Source organism: Jaculus jaculus, chromosome 7 (assembly GCF_020740685.1).
Source record: "Jaculus jaculus isolate mJacJac1 chromosome 7, mJacJac1.mat.Y.cur, whole genome shotgun sequence".
Taxonomy (NCBI): Eukaryota; Metazoa; Chordata; class Mammalia; order Rodentia; family Dipodidae; genus Jaculus; species Jaculus jaculus.
Window position 1 is genome coordinate 75,149,025 of NC_059108.1, and position 14,837 is coordinate 75,163,861.

A 14,837-nucleotide genomic window follows, 5' to 3' on the forward strand; every position below is an offset into this window, starting at 1 on the left:
AGAACTTATGTCTCCTATTTAAGTGAAACATTGTACTGTATGAGTTGACCAATCCGCCTGTCTCTTGCTCTTTTCCCAGCACTATTCTACTCATAATGTTCCTTTTCTGGATGACATTTCATCAGAAAGCTGTCTGTGATTTCCAGGCTTAAAACATCATATATACTGTAACTTCTGCTGTCAAGTATTTTACCACTTCATATTGCAGTTCTTTGGACAGAATATGTTTTGAGTCACACAGTACATAGTATCTACCATCTGGTTATTGCTTAATAATTATTGAATGAATTAGTGAATAATTGATTGAGTCCTTCATGCTTGTATGAATTCTGACATTCCATACAAAGTATTTGGTTATAAGAATTTATATAAAGCTGAAATGACTCAGAAACACAATGTTCACCTTTTATTTCTTAACCAATTTCTCTGGAATTTTTTCTATATGAAACTTCCAGAACCTAGGAATTTTTCTTTAAAACTATAACTAAAAAATATGAAATAAGAAATGTCTCCTTGTTTTCTCATCTTTCTTTTTCCCCCTTTTCCTAATTATTTTCTTTGCTGTCATCATTTAGAATGAACAGATGGGATGTTCCAAAGTTTTTTCAAAGCTACTTGCTAAAGATTCTTATAGACTAAGCAACAATTGAAAGTGAAAGCCAACAGTTGTTTTATAGCTCTTCTATCAGCAAAAGCAATAAAATGATGCTGTAGGAGTTCTGTTGCCACTAGAAAATGTAATACTGTCACTCGACTTTCAGATTCACTTTCATACATGGTAACAGATCATGTCTTCTTATTTCTCCCCTTTCCTTTCTTGTCTTACTGTTATTTCTAGCTGTAGAAAAGCAGAAGTCCTTAGGGTAGCTATTTTGGCGATGGAGTAGGAATATTCTTGTTGAGTATCTACCGTGGCCTTTGAGATGTGTCCACAGAAAACAGTGGCAAAGCAAGTGAGATTTCAGTCAAAAGTCTCTTTCTGTAGCCTGGCTTGGGATTCACAATATCAAATTTCTTAATAATAACAATGAATTAATAACCTTTAAGTACATATGCTACAATAAAAGTAGATATCCTACATATTATTTGATTATTTTTGAAGGATAGGTATAAACATATGTGGATTTACAAGTAAAAATTAAAAAATGACTAAGGTCTGTAGGGCACTAATACAAGTGAGACTTAAAGAAACAAATATGGAAGCTGATAATCAACCTTTGCCAGGACAACAACTACGAACAATTGTCAGCTGCTGATAACTAGTCAAAAGTGTTGTAGGGCTCTCTGTCTATTTCATATTACACAGGTGTTCACCTTTTAAAAAAATCATAATTGGCACTAATTTGGCCATTGTTGAAAGCTTCAGAAGAAAGGTCAGACACTAGATATGCAGAAGATGGGCATGGCCTCTCTGGCCCTTAGTTCTTGCCAGGTCACTGCTAAATAGCATTAGCAAAGCTAAATTATTCTGGCTCTTCTAATTCTATAGAAAGAGAAACTCAGTGTTCTAGTGGTATAAAAACTCAGCAACTTGGACTACTTGTTTCAATACATTTATTATGTACATTGGGAAGCTCACCCTTGAGCATGTTTAATAGCATGTCTGCATGTAAACATTATGCATTGTGGCTATCCACCAGAAAGAAGATAATAGCAGGATTGCTGTCACAGAAATGTGTGGTTCATATCCCCATCATTGACAGGGGAAGCAATTATTACTGTGTAATGAACGTACATCAACTCATAACCATGCATTTTGCATTTGGGCCTTTTCACAATCTCTTGTTACAGTCTTTGTGGCTCAGAGTGTGAGTAAAATTTGCCACCAGACCCATGTGTGATTTCTTTTTTGTTTGTACAGAGAAACAAAGTTGGCCATTCAGTTTACTTACTGTCTTGAGCTTTCCTGAACTGTAGTTTTCTGTTTTACAGTGATGGTTAGACCATTAGCAGTCTCCCTATTTTCTCCAAGTGGTGAGGATAAGAGAGTGTCAAAGTAGGCCAATCCATATGAAGCAGGTTCTTGGGGTTGGTTTTCAGCAATTGTGTTTGCAAATGATTCTGTTTCACAGATCGGCATACAGTTTTACATTGAGATGCAGGTCCAGGTTGAGGGTAGGAGGAAAGTAAGTCTCTGAAGTGGGACACCTAATCATATAAAGGTCCTCAGTTTTGTTAGGAATAATAGAGAAGCAATATTGAGAGAGCTGTGGGGTTAATGAACACGGATGCAGCTTTCATGTGTAAATTTCTTTTGATTAGGTGAAACAACAATTCCCAGAGTCAGGGCTGGTGTCCACACATAGGGGCCTGCATCTGCATGCTAATGCCTTCATTAGCAGCTAGACCTATGTGCTCTAAGAAGTCAGCCAAGCAAGACTCAGAGTTTTTCTCCTTCATGGGCCACTTTCTTGCTGTGTTTTCTTCTTGTTTGGAAAAAAATAAAGTATTCTATTGTTGAATTTTGTTTTGTTTTGTTTTTCTTTTTTTATTTGCAAGTGTGTTAAAAAAAAGTTTGAGGGTGGAAAAGGGAGAAAGTAGTGGGTTGTGAACAGATTTCTCTTTTTATTCTGATCCTTAACATCCTGCAGACTAGAAACAAATTGTGTTTTATTTCCAAGTAAAATTAAACTCCATTACTTTTCCCTTGCTGTTTTCAAGGTTAGTGTTGTGTGGTTTTCCATTTTTTAAATACTGATAGGAGAGTGACTGCTGTGTTGAACATGGACAACCCTCAACAGATGAAGAATGTGGCTATTTGCTCATTCTATCTGTGGTCTACCTCTAAAACACCAGGTATTTTTTTTTCTATATTATTAAGGACTGACTACAATGAAAGCATTGTATTTTATGAGAGAAAAGCATGCCTATTCTTCTCCATGTTGCTGAATGACATCCCAGACCATCATTATTGTAGGATATTTCTAGTAAACTTGTTGATCATTTTTTAGTTGAATTGGCTCTCACCCATGTATTTTACATGCAGCACACAGGTGGTAACTGTGGCTTCTGAAAGAATAAAGGTTATCATATAATAGGAATAGTTGTTATCTAATTTGTCTAGTTAATTTAGAAAGGCAGTTTTAGTAAGCCTGATTTTAGTTTGGATTCATAAAGTATAAAATGCATAGATATTTTAAAAATGAATTGTGTGCTCAATCAATACACAATAAACAAGATACAGAAAATCCTGTGGCCTAACAAGTTTCTTTGTGTCCCATATTAGTTAACTTTTCTCCATCCATTGAGTAACTTCTCTTCCATATACTGTTTTTTTATTTTTTTTAAATTATTTATTTGAGAGAGAGAGAGAGAGAGAGAGAGAGAGAGAGAGAGAGGCAGGTAAAAAGAAGGAGATAGTCATCTTGTCAGGGCCTGTAGCCACTGCAAAAGAACTCCAGAGGCATACACCACCTTGTGCATCTGGCTTATGTGGATCCTGGGTAATTGAACTGAGGTCCTTTGGCTTTGCAGTCAAGCAGCTTAACTGTTAAGCCATCTCTCCAGCAGAGGCCAGTAAGCTAGAAAGGGAATAGAAAGATGGGGGGCATAATATGATGGTATTGTATATATGTAAGTAGAATAGATTAATGGAGTGGAAAGGCCCAACTGAGGTCATAGGAAGAGATTGAGTAAAGGTGGGGAGAGAACTAATCAAAATATAAGAGGGTAAGAATAAGTCATATGGAAGCACACTTTTTTGGACAATGGAATACCCAGATGCCATAGATTATTGCTAGAAAATTTTCAGTACCAGGGATTGCTGGATTCTCTGGCAGGTAGAGCTGTTAGAGAACCAGTCCCACCGGTCTCTCCCTGGGGCTGAGCGGGATGGAGAGTGTCCATGACCCAGACCCTCTCCTAGTCACCAGAGAGAAACACACTGAGTTGGGAGACTTGTTGAAGCAGGATCTCATTTTATTGTATCAAGCAGGCACTTACATAGCATCAAGGTAGAGGGTGGGAGTCTTAGGACAGGGTGAGGATTAAGGGCCAATAATATTTTACCATGTTAGTAGTAGCTGGGTGGAGGCAGTTTTAGGTCAGGCCTTGCTGAGTCACTCCTATGTGGAAGTCATAGGCCAAAGACAGGTAGCCAAACTCTAGCCAGGCTCAGGAAGTTCCACTGGGCCTTGCATCCAGGCTTCTTTAGGCCCAACATCTCCCCCTTTTGTTTTTGTAAATACAGCATAAAGTATGGCCCCTGTCTTAGGTTGTCCCCCTCTGGGGAGCTTACCCGTCACTAGGTACCACATATCTAGCTTGTAGAGGGTCTACTAAATGACCTCTTTTAGGTTGTCTAAGCCTGTCTGAGATCTTACCTGCCATTGGCCAGGTGGAGGGCAGAGGAGGGATGCTCATATGAGGATAGCCATATGAGGGGCTTGACTCCTGAGTTGTGAGCCTATGATAATGTATTTTGACCTGATGAAGTTTTATTGTCTCTAGCTGTTGGTGAATAAATTGTGTAATCTTATTAATTAAGCAGGGCCTGATAGTGAGGAGAAGGAGAAGGAGGAGGAGGGGCCCAAGTAGAGGGAGGTGGTAGGGTAAGAAGCCATGCAAGCCTGTCCACATTAGGTTGTCCTGGAGATCCCACCATCTCCTCTTCAGGTCCTCTTGAAGCCTTTTGATCTTGTCTTAAATGATTCCCAATTTATTGGTATAGAAACAACATTTTTTCCTGTAAAAACAAGCATATGCCTCCCTTTTTGGCTGTTAATAGGTATAGTCCCCTCCTATTTTGTAGGACCATCTCAGCTAGGGAATCTAGCTGTTGTCAGAGAACACGGATAATGCTGGACATGGCTTTTATTTCACTGATCAACTGGAGAGAGAGCTTTCTGTGGTTATAGATTTTCATGCCCATCCCAGCTGTTCCGGTGGCCGTACCCATGGTAATCCCCTATCCAAAGAGTAAAAGTATCATTTATATAGCTCTTTAAGGTCTCCCTCTGATATAATCAAAGGAGGGTATAGGGAGGTCCTCATCTCCAGGAATGATATCCACATCTGGAATTAAGGTGGCTGGGGTACAAAGGCCTGTCCAATTGGTGGGCATAAAGTCATAGGCCATCCCACCTCCACAAACATAAACCATTCCAGAAGGTGGGCAGCATTGAGTACCGGGCTCAGTTGTGTTGAAAGTACAGAAGGAAGGACGAATGCATCCCACATCTGTATTGGAGTAATTAGGGGAAGGCAGGGCCCAAATCCAAGTTCCAAAAGGAGACATTGGGAAAAGCTGGACGGGGAGGGGGAAGGTGACTGAGCAATTTTTTAAGGATATATGGGCAACTGTAGTTGTATCATTGGTGATTACTACAAGCGGCTGGGGAGGCCCAGATTCGAGGCAAAGCCAGCAATCCTGTGCAAGGGAGGGTGCTGTTTGATTTAGCATGGTGAAGACCATTTTTAATATGGATTCAGTGGGGGGGGGGTCGAGGGCTAAATAGCCCTGATTTTTAGGAAGGGCAATAGGGTGAGAATTAAGCTCTGGGTAATGGGCCAACATGAGTTGTTCTATCTTTTTATGGACTTGTTTTTCCCTGACTTTATCTTGAACTCCCCTGCCATCTGAATAGCCAATGGGGGGGGGGCATAATCCCAGCAGACCACCTCTCCTGGTTTGCCAAAGCAGGGAGAAAGAGTGTGTCCAGAATCCCCTGCTATCCACCCACTGTCACCTCCAGGGGTTAATTGTTTATCTTCTTTAGAAAAATTTAAAATATTTAGGGTAAATAATGCCTTTTTTAGTTGGTCATGTGGGGGTAAGGATTCCCCCTTTTGTTTTTGTAATTGAGACTTGAGAGTCTCATTATATCTTTCAACAATTGCTTGACCCTGGGGGTTATAGGGGATGGCTGTGGAGTGTGAGATTCTCCAGGTCTGGAGAAAATTTACAAAAGCCTTGCTAACAAAGCAGGGGGCATAATCAGTTTTGATCTGATCAGGTAATCCAAGGGTGGCAAAGCATTGAAGCATATGGCTAATAGCATGTTTAGATTTTCCCCCCAGCATATGCCAATGGCCAGCAGGCATGGGAAAAGGTATCAACTGAAAGAAAAATATATTTAAGCGTTCCATATGGAGAATAGTGTGTGACATCAATTTGCCAAAGATGATTAGGACAACCCTCGAGGATTGCTTCCTATAGTTTCAATGGTGATATAAGCCTCAGCTTCTCCAAATATATCCTGACCTAGGAGGTTGGCCATTAGGCTGGACACCACCAGAAGGTGCACCTTCCCATGGTGACTATTAGGATCAGTCCAGGGCTTCCAGTTGGCCGTTTCCCAGGACATAGACTATCCGCCCACACCAAGTAAAGGTGGACCAGGAACTAACTGCCATGAAAGAGGGACTTCCTCCTTCCTAACTAGTATTACAATGAGGCACAGAAGCCATTTTATCAGCCAAATTGTTTCCTCAAAAGAGACAGTGCGGTTGGCCCTAGTGTCATTTTTGGCCTTAGTCCTGGAATCAGGGGCACGGTCCAGTGTGTAATGGGGCTGGGGATAGCTCCTGGGGGAGTTTAAAGGCTCACCTTGAAGCCTGAACTTGGATTTGCAATCCTTGGCCCAATAAAACCCCTTCTTACATTGGAGGCAGTGCGTGTAAGTCAAATTAGGGGCTGTAGGACTTGCTGGGGCATTCTTGGCTCAGTTGGGACACTCTCTTTTACTGCACCCAAACAGGACCTCCCTTTCACCGCCAAGGCCTATTGAAGGGCACAAACTAGGGCAGCCGTATCTTTACAGCGGGCACTCTGTAGGGCTGATGCTATGATGCTTGCCTGATGAGACGTGTATCATACATCTTCAGTGGGCACGATCCATTTACTCATAGAGTGATCTTTTAGCCCAGTGCAGGCCAGTTTATAATCAACTGTCATGACTTCTTACACCAACATTTTAATGAACTGGTCTCACAGGGAGCGAGGAGGAAACTTTCTTTGTAGACTTTTTACAACCCTCTCTTTGAAGGCAGCCAGATATTCCCTAGCTTTTTGTTTGATTTCTGTGATGGGGGCTCAGATGGACCTTCCTCCATGTGGCCATTCCCAAAGCCAGCACCAAATTGCCCAGTAAGTACTTCACTTAATGTTCATACCCAGATACTAATATCAGTCTCACTTTTGGTAGAGAAACTTCTCTTTTCAGATGGCAGTGACATTGGGATAACTCAGAAGGCACCATGGCACTGAGAAAAGTGTCAGAGGAGTGCTCAGCACTTAGACATTTCTATCACACCTTCCAAGGCTCAGGATACATTGCAGAAGAGGTGGTAGAAAGAATGTAAGAGCCAAAGGATGGGTAGGATGCCTTATAACACCTTCCTCCATACACAAAATGGCCTGGATACCCATGACCTCTCAGTGCCTGACAGTGCATACACAAAAGGATAATTAATAGGAAAATGTGATGACATCAAAATAAAAGAGAGACTGATTTGAAAGGGAGAAGAGATATGATGGAAAGTGGAGTTGCAAAGGGGAAAGTGGGGTGGGGGAGGGAAGGGATTACCATGGGTAATTATGTGTATGGAAATTGTCAATAAAAAAAAGAATAAAGCTTCTGTGAAAATCTACTGCCAAGTATTTGGATGAATATTTATTTACAAGAAATGTCTATTAGTGTGGTTACTGGATACATGGACAGGGTAATGTGAAACATTATCAGAAACTCTCAAACTATTTTTGTAATGTAATATTTTGCATTTTCAATGTATTCTATGTCCTAGCCAGCATTTAACATTGAAAATAATACACTTCTTTTGATATTAATTTTGCTTTGTATAATTATTGTTACTTTTCTTGATCCTTTAAAATTTCAAATAAATTTTACTTTATTACTTACATTAAAATTTTATACTATTGATTATGTTAGCAATAATATGGCTTTCTGATGCAACATTCATTTAGATTTCATGACTGAAAATTCAACTTCATAATTATAAAAATATTAAAATTTTCAGAACTTTACTTCTTTTTTAGAGACTGAGCCTAGTTGCTCTTAGTATTGCTAATTTTCTCTTCACTCCTTTCTTGCTTTGCTGTTCTTGATTTCATTGTTTGTTTAACTAGGTTTCATTAATTTTCTCCATTTCTGTGTGTATTTTCCATTATGTATGCTTTTTTAGACTATTATATATTATCTAATGTGTGTTCACTCACTATGAATATTTAATTTTGTGTACTTTTTAAGATTATTAACCTAAAAAGTTAGATCATTGTTCTAAGACACTTCTTTTTCAGTTTCCACTTTTAAAACTGAATGTAAATTTGAGACATAGCATAATAGAGGAGTGTGTCTGCCATGTTTAAGGTCTGGTTTCAATGTCAGCCCCAAAATAGGTTTTTCCATACATGGCTTATTAGCATCCCATAAATTTTCATATATTGAGTTTGTATTTTATTCAGGTCAAAATATTTTTAATCCCTTTTACAATTTCTTCTTTGTTTTACTAACTCTTTTTACATGAATGTTGTGTGTGTGTGTGTTCTTAAAATGACTATACCTTCTGATGGTACACGTTGGTCTATTCTGTGTCAATTAGAGCACATTGGCTATTATCACTATTCAGCTTTTCCAAATGTATTTTGTTAAGAATACTAAAGTCTACAACTTTAATGTATATTTTAACTACCATTTAAGTTCTGCCATGCATTGTCTGAGAAGAGTTAGTGCTAAGTACATACATGCTCATAGCTCTTGAATTGTTTTAGTAGCTGGACTTTATAATCACTAGACATTATTCTCCTTTAGTGTGCATAGAGCTCTTATTTTAAAATCTGCCATGGTATTACTGAACTTCTTTGACTTTCATATGATTAAGTATATTTCTTTTTGCTTTGCTTGAAATAGGATTTAATGTAGCCTGGACAGGTCTTAAAATCTCCATATAAACAAGGATGATCTTAAAATCTAATCATGCTGTCTCTGTCTCCGAAGTGCTAGGATTAGAGTATCACCATGTCCCCACAAATTTATCTTTTACTGTTGTTTAATTTTAAGCAATTTATTTCATTGTATAAAGATGAGATTCTAATAGAGAGTAAACTGGCCTTACCTTTTAACCATCTGCCAATTTCTATCCTCTAATTAGAATTCTTAGTATACTTACATTTTATGCAATTATTAAATTTGTTTGGCTATATATTTGCAATCAGTATTAAAACTTTTTTTCTGCATGCTCTTTTACTTTTGTTGCGATATATATATGCACACTCATTGGGAAAATTTTGGTTATCCAATTCTATCTCACTGGTTAGTCTTTTAACTGTTTCTCCTTGATTCATTTTTAGGGATTAGTCTATATTTTATATTATGTACATTTAACATATCACAATATACTTTCAAATGACACTTTCTTATTTTAAATAGAAGAGCAAACAGATGACTGGGCTTCTGTGTGAGAATGAAAATACTTAGTAGCAGAGGCCAGTAAGTTGAAAAGGAGACATAAAGGGTGGAGAAAGGAAGGGAAGAGGATACTTAATAGGTTGATATTGTATATATGTAATTACAATGATTGTAATGGGGAGGTAATATGATTGAGAATGGAATTTCAAACGGGAAAGTGTGGGGGTGGGGAGGGAGGGAATTACCATGGGATATATTTTATAATCATGGAAAATGTTAATAAAAATTAAAAAAAAAAAAACACTAAAAAAAAAAATAAAAAAAAAATAGAAGAGCAAATTTTTGTAGCATATTCAGGATAGTTTATCATCATATGAGTCATGTTATTGTAAGATGATATTTCAGTCTTGTGTGACAGGTTCAGTATATACTGGATTTGAAATCCATGGTAAGACTAACTGATTTTGGTCTGTTTTCATAGCAAACATGTTGGTACTGAGGAACTCTGGCCACAGTGATACTGGGATAACAAAGTTAGGATGCACTGACACAGGTGCTTTCGAATATAAGGCAGTTTCATAGGATGAATGAGGACACGAGGCTTGTGTCACTGGTATATATTTACTCACAAGTCTAAAACGAAATGTAGTTGAAAGTTTAAGATGGCTAGCACAATCAGCACAACCCACTATACAATTTAAAGTATGTAGGTTCTTTGCTACATCTTGAGCTGAAGCATCTGAATCTGAATTTTATTATGTAATTAAATATATTTATACATGAAAAATGTGGGGGAGAGGTTTATTTGTTGAGCAAAGGGTTACAAAATATTTTTCTTATAAAATTTTAAATTAACTCTTATAAAACTGAGATAATTCTGCTGTTAGACTTATGGAACACATTGTATACCTAAGATTTTTACTGAATCATGACTCCCTTTATAATTTTTAAAACATTTTTACAGAGGCTTCAGGAAAGCCATCGATAATGAGGAGACATTAAGTACAAGGATAAGGCTTAGAGGAAGAAAACAATCTCAAAATAGTGAGTTAAAATATTAATATCTTTCAAAACAAAATGAATATACTAGATATAATTTTGAGATGCCTGTCTTTTCCTATTTTCAATTGGTTGTTTTATGCTTAATATTGAAACTTTCTATATCCTTGGGAAGATAAGTAGGAAATAATAGATTTTCAAGATTTTTTCAGTAAATGTCCACAAATCATAAATTAAGACACTTGTTCTGAGGTTGTGATTGTGATTGTGGGTTGGAGAAATGGCTTAGTGGTTAAGGTACTTGCCTACAAAGACAAAGAATCCAGGTTCGATTTCCCACGATCCACATAAGCCTGATGCACAAGGTGGTGCATGTGTCTGGAGTTCATTAGTAGCTGATGGAGGCCCTGGCATGCCCATACTCTCTCTCTCACTATCAAATATATAAATAAATAAAAATAAAAAGATATGTAATTATTAGCATGAAAATTTTCCACTCTTATGAGAAGGAAAGTGGCATGTATTTATTTCATGACTTGCCTAAATAGGGTCTTATTTTATTTTCAATTGCAGAGACAAAGCATGCAACCTCCTGAGAAAAATTTTAAAGATAATATGTTCTCATAAATTTCTTATTTTTTTCAAATAAGTAACTGTCCTCAACAAAGTATTGTTATATTTTTTTTCAAATTTTAAAACTGAATTTTTATAAACATTTCAAAAAGTTGACTTAATTCTTAAACATATATTTTACTCAAGGTCTGCCTGACAGCTGTGCTTGAAATTATGCCTTTAGAAAGTTTATTTGTATTAGAAAATTTTGTTCTTCCCCACAGACCAAGCTGCCTAGGATATTCTTCCCTAGCTATGTTACCAGCATGTCCTTTCAGCCCACTAGTGCCAGCAAATCACCATATAACAAGAGTATGGACTTTATTGTGCTATATTAATACTGTTTGAACAATTTTAGGCACTTGAATTTCTCATTGCTTAACTTTAATGTTTCATAATTCAAGGAATGTTTCCATGTAATATAGACATGTAGTAAACAAAGTATAGGATTAATGACAAGATGAAAGTAACATGATTCCTGCCTACTTAATGTTTAATTTGAATAGGCAAGCAAAGTCCAAAACAAGGAAGATGTCTTGACTTTTCAGAAAAGCCTTGAGGGCAAAGACAGCTAGTAGATGACAACTTGAGCACACCAGTAATGACGGATAGACTTTTGAGAACTGCTTTGACAGAACAAAATAAAGTGCATAAACTCTAACATACTGGTTAGAACTGTCGTCTTTCCTAGGAATGCCAGTAGGTTTTATTAATGTTGATGCTGGGTATCTCAAGCAGATGAAAGGAAATGAGGAACCCAATCATTTGGTATCCATTGCAAGCTTAGGTCTTCTTGAAATCCACTTTACCTCTTCAGAGCATACTGCCTATGCCTTATTCCAGTGACCCTAATCTCATTGCCATTTGTTCTCATTTGATTTGGCAAAACATGGTCATCACTGAAGGTTTTTGAGGAGAAAGCTAACATGATCAGAATCACACTTAGGTAGATTTTGTTGCTAGCTCTCTGGAAGATGGATTAGAGTGGAATGAGTCTGAAGAATGGGAAATAAGATGTGATTTGATTTCAGAGCCCAGCAGAGTAATAACAGTCTATACTACAACAACAGTAAGAGTAATAAGAAAGGGAAGACTGGGGGAAATACATCAAAAGAGAAAGAGTGATGTATATTGTTTAAGATGCAGATCCAGGGCTGGAGAGATAGCTTAGCAGTTAAGGCACTTACCTGCAAAGTTAAAGAATTCAGGTTTGATTCCCCAAGACCCATGTAAGCCAGATACACAAGGTGGCACACACACCTATAGTTCATGAGCCATGACTGGAGGTCATGGCATGCCCATTTGCACTTTCCCTTGCTTAGATAAGTAAAATATAATAAATAAAATAAAAGATGCTGATGCAAGTGGAAGAATTTTTGTTGTTGTTGTGAAGAGGATGTGGTATGCTAGAGTAAAAAGCAAAATCAAGTGGACATTTACTTGAAATGTAGGGTAATGATAATTTGCAGAAAGGTAGCACTATTAGCAGAAATAAGCCAATCCACTAGCATAATAAGAAAAGTAAGTATTATTTCTGCTGTGAGGAAAGCATCTCGCAAAGAGACAGGGCAACAAAATTAGCTAGAAATTGGGAAATGAAGAAAATTGTCTAGAGCTATCACATCAAAAGATGAGCTGTGTGGTCATGATTTCTGCTTCTCTCACTCAGGAAGTAGCATACAATACAAGGAATGAGTGAGGATGAAGCCACTGTATATACAGACATTCTGGTTCTGGTTCATTGCAAACAAAGCAGAACATGATCTCATGGCTCACTCTATGGGGTCCAAAAACTTCATATATATCTATGTACTAGGGCTCTCAGACCAATTTTCTTTCATTTGTTTTAATTTGCCCACAAACCTGGATAAGTCAAAAATATAAGTAAATTTTATGAACATTTAAAAACACATGAGATTTCTTGGCTATAACTTCGAAATTAGCAGAGCTACTTTCAAGCTAATTTCTCAACTTATGCTATAATACATAGAGCCCTCCCTTTCCATAGTTCCAGCAACTACTCTCATTCTAGTAGCTTCCTGTTGCTATTGTGTGTTAGATCAAAGGTGATGGGCATAAGGTTCTGTTACCAGAGACAGTTTTCAGCTTTGTTCTGGAAAACTGGCACTTACCAAAGGCTAACTTTCCTGTTAGTCCATGTTCCCTCAACCTCAGAGAAGAGTCTTGACTATTGTGGTGGTTTGGTTTAGGTGTCCCCCATAAACTTAGGGATAATGAATGCTAGTCTTCCCAGCTGATGGCAGTTGGAAATTAAGGCCTGGAGGTAGTGTAATTTGGAGGTGGGCTTATGGGTGTTACAGTCAGTTTCCCTATGCCAGTGTTGGGCGTACTCTCCTGTTGCTATTGTCCACCTTATGTTGGCCAGGGGGTGATGTCCATCCTCTCCTTATGCCATCGTTTCCCCCTGTCCCTTGAGTCTACAAGCCAAAATCACCCCCCCCCCCAAAGCTGCTCTTGGAAAGGTGATTTCTGGCAACGATGTGAACCTAATTACAACAGCAATGTTGGTAATGAGGAGTGGTGTCATTTGCTTCTAGACACCTGACTGTGTGACTTTGGCCTTTTGGAGCTGATTTTCTAAAAGAATGTGGAAGGATTTGAAACCTTGGCCTAAGAGACACCTTGCAGTACTGTAAGTACAGCTTGATAGACTATTCTGGTAAGAGTTGAAAGACCTGAATGCAGTAAGAACTATGGACTATGAGGTTTGGCTTGTGAGAATGAGAAAGAGCTTTGCCTGGACTGGACTGGAAGCAGTTTCCATGAGAGGTTTGCTCTTAGGCCTATGTCCTGAGAACTTGTGCAGTTTGCTTTGTATACAAATGGACTGGTGTGTACAGAAGGAAATGGCACAGAAATGAAATCTTTGGGCCAAACTCACTGCCCACTCAGCTCCAACTGGGAGATTACAACCATTGAGATTGGCTAGCTAACCTGCGCTGGGGCAACAGGAAGAATATAGATTCTTTTGAAGGGGCCTCAGTGCTCAAGGAGTGTCTTGTTCTTCAAAGTCTACTTTATCTGCTCCCCCCCATTAACAAATTGGCACCCTACCTGGTATTGTGGAATATAAGAAATGCAGGAAAGAGAGGGTTATTGAGTTTGCAACATGGTTTTGTGTTTTGAAAATGGCCATAGGCAGTATGAAGCAGGTTTGCTGGAAGCCTGCATGGAGACCCCATGGGGCTATGAGGATGAATCTTGTGTTGCAGTGGAGACCCACTAGAGATGCTGGGACCACTCGATGGCTGCTAAGGAAAGCTGCCAGCCCCTGGTGAAGTTTCCAGGACTGTGAGTAGCCTAGCTGGAGGGGTAGAATTGGAACTCCAGAGACATGTTGCTGGTTTAAATTATCAGACGTGGAGACATGTTACTGGCTAGACTTGTTGGACTTGGAGCTACAGAGTTTGTTGTTTGCTCTGTTTTAAATATTGTATTGGTTGAATATTTCTTTGCTATGCCCAATGCCATCTTTTGTAGTGTGAGTGTTTATTGTGTGTCATTAGGGGTTTTTTGGACATTTTTTGGTGTTATGGTTCAGTTAAAAGACCTTGGGCTAAGAGAATGTTTGAACATCATTGGAATTGACAAAAACTATGGGGCCTTTAAAGTTGGATGAACACATTGCATTTTAAATCATGTACATTTATCAGTTTATAGGGGCCTGGGATGGAAATGTAGTGGTTTGATTAAGGTGTTCCACACCAACTTAGATATTCTGAATGCCAGTCTCCCAAGCTGATGGCAATTGGAAATTAAAGCTTGCTGTAGGTGGTGTATTGTTGGGGGCAGGCTTATGGGTGTTATAGCTGATTTCCCCTTGCCAGTGTTGGACATACT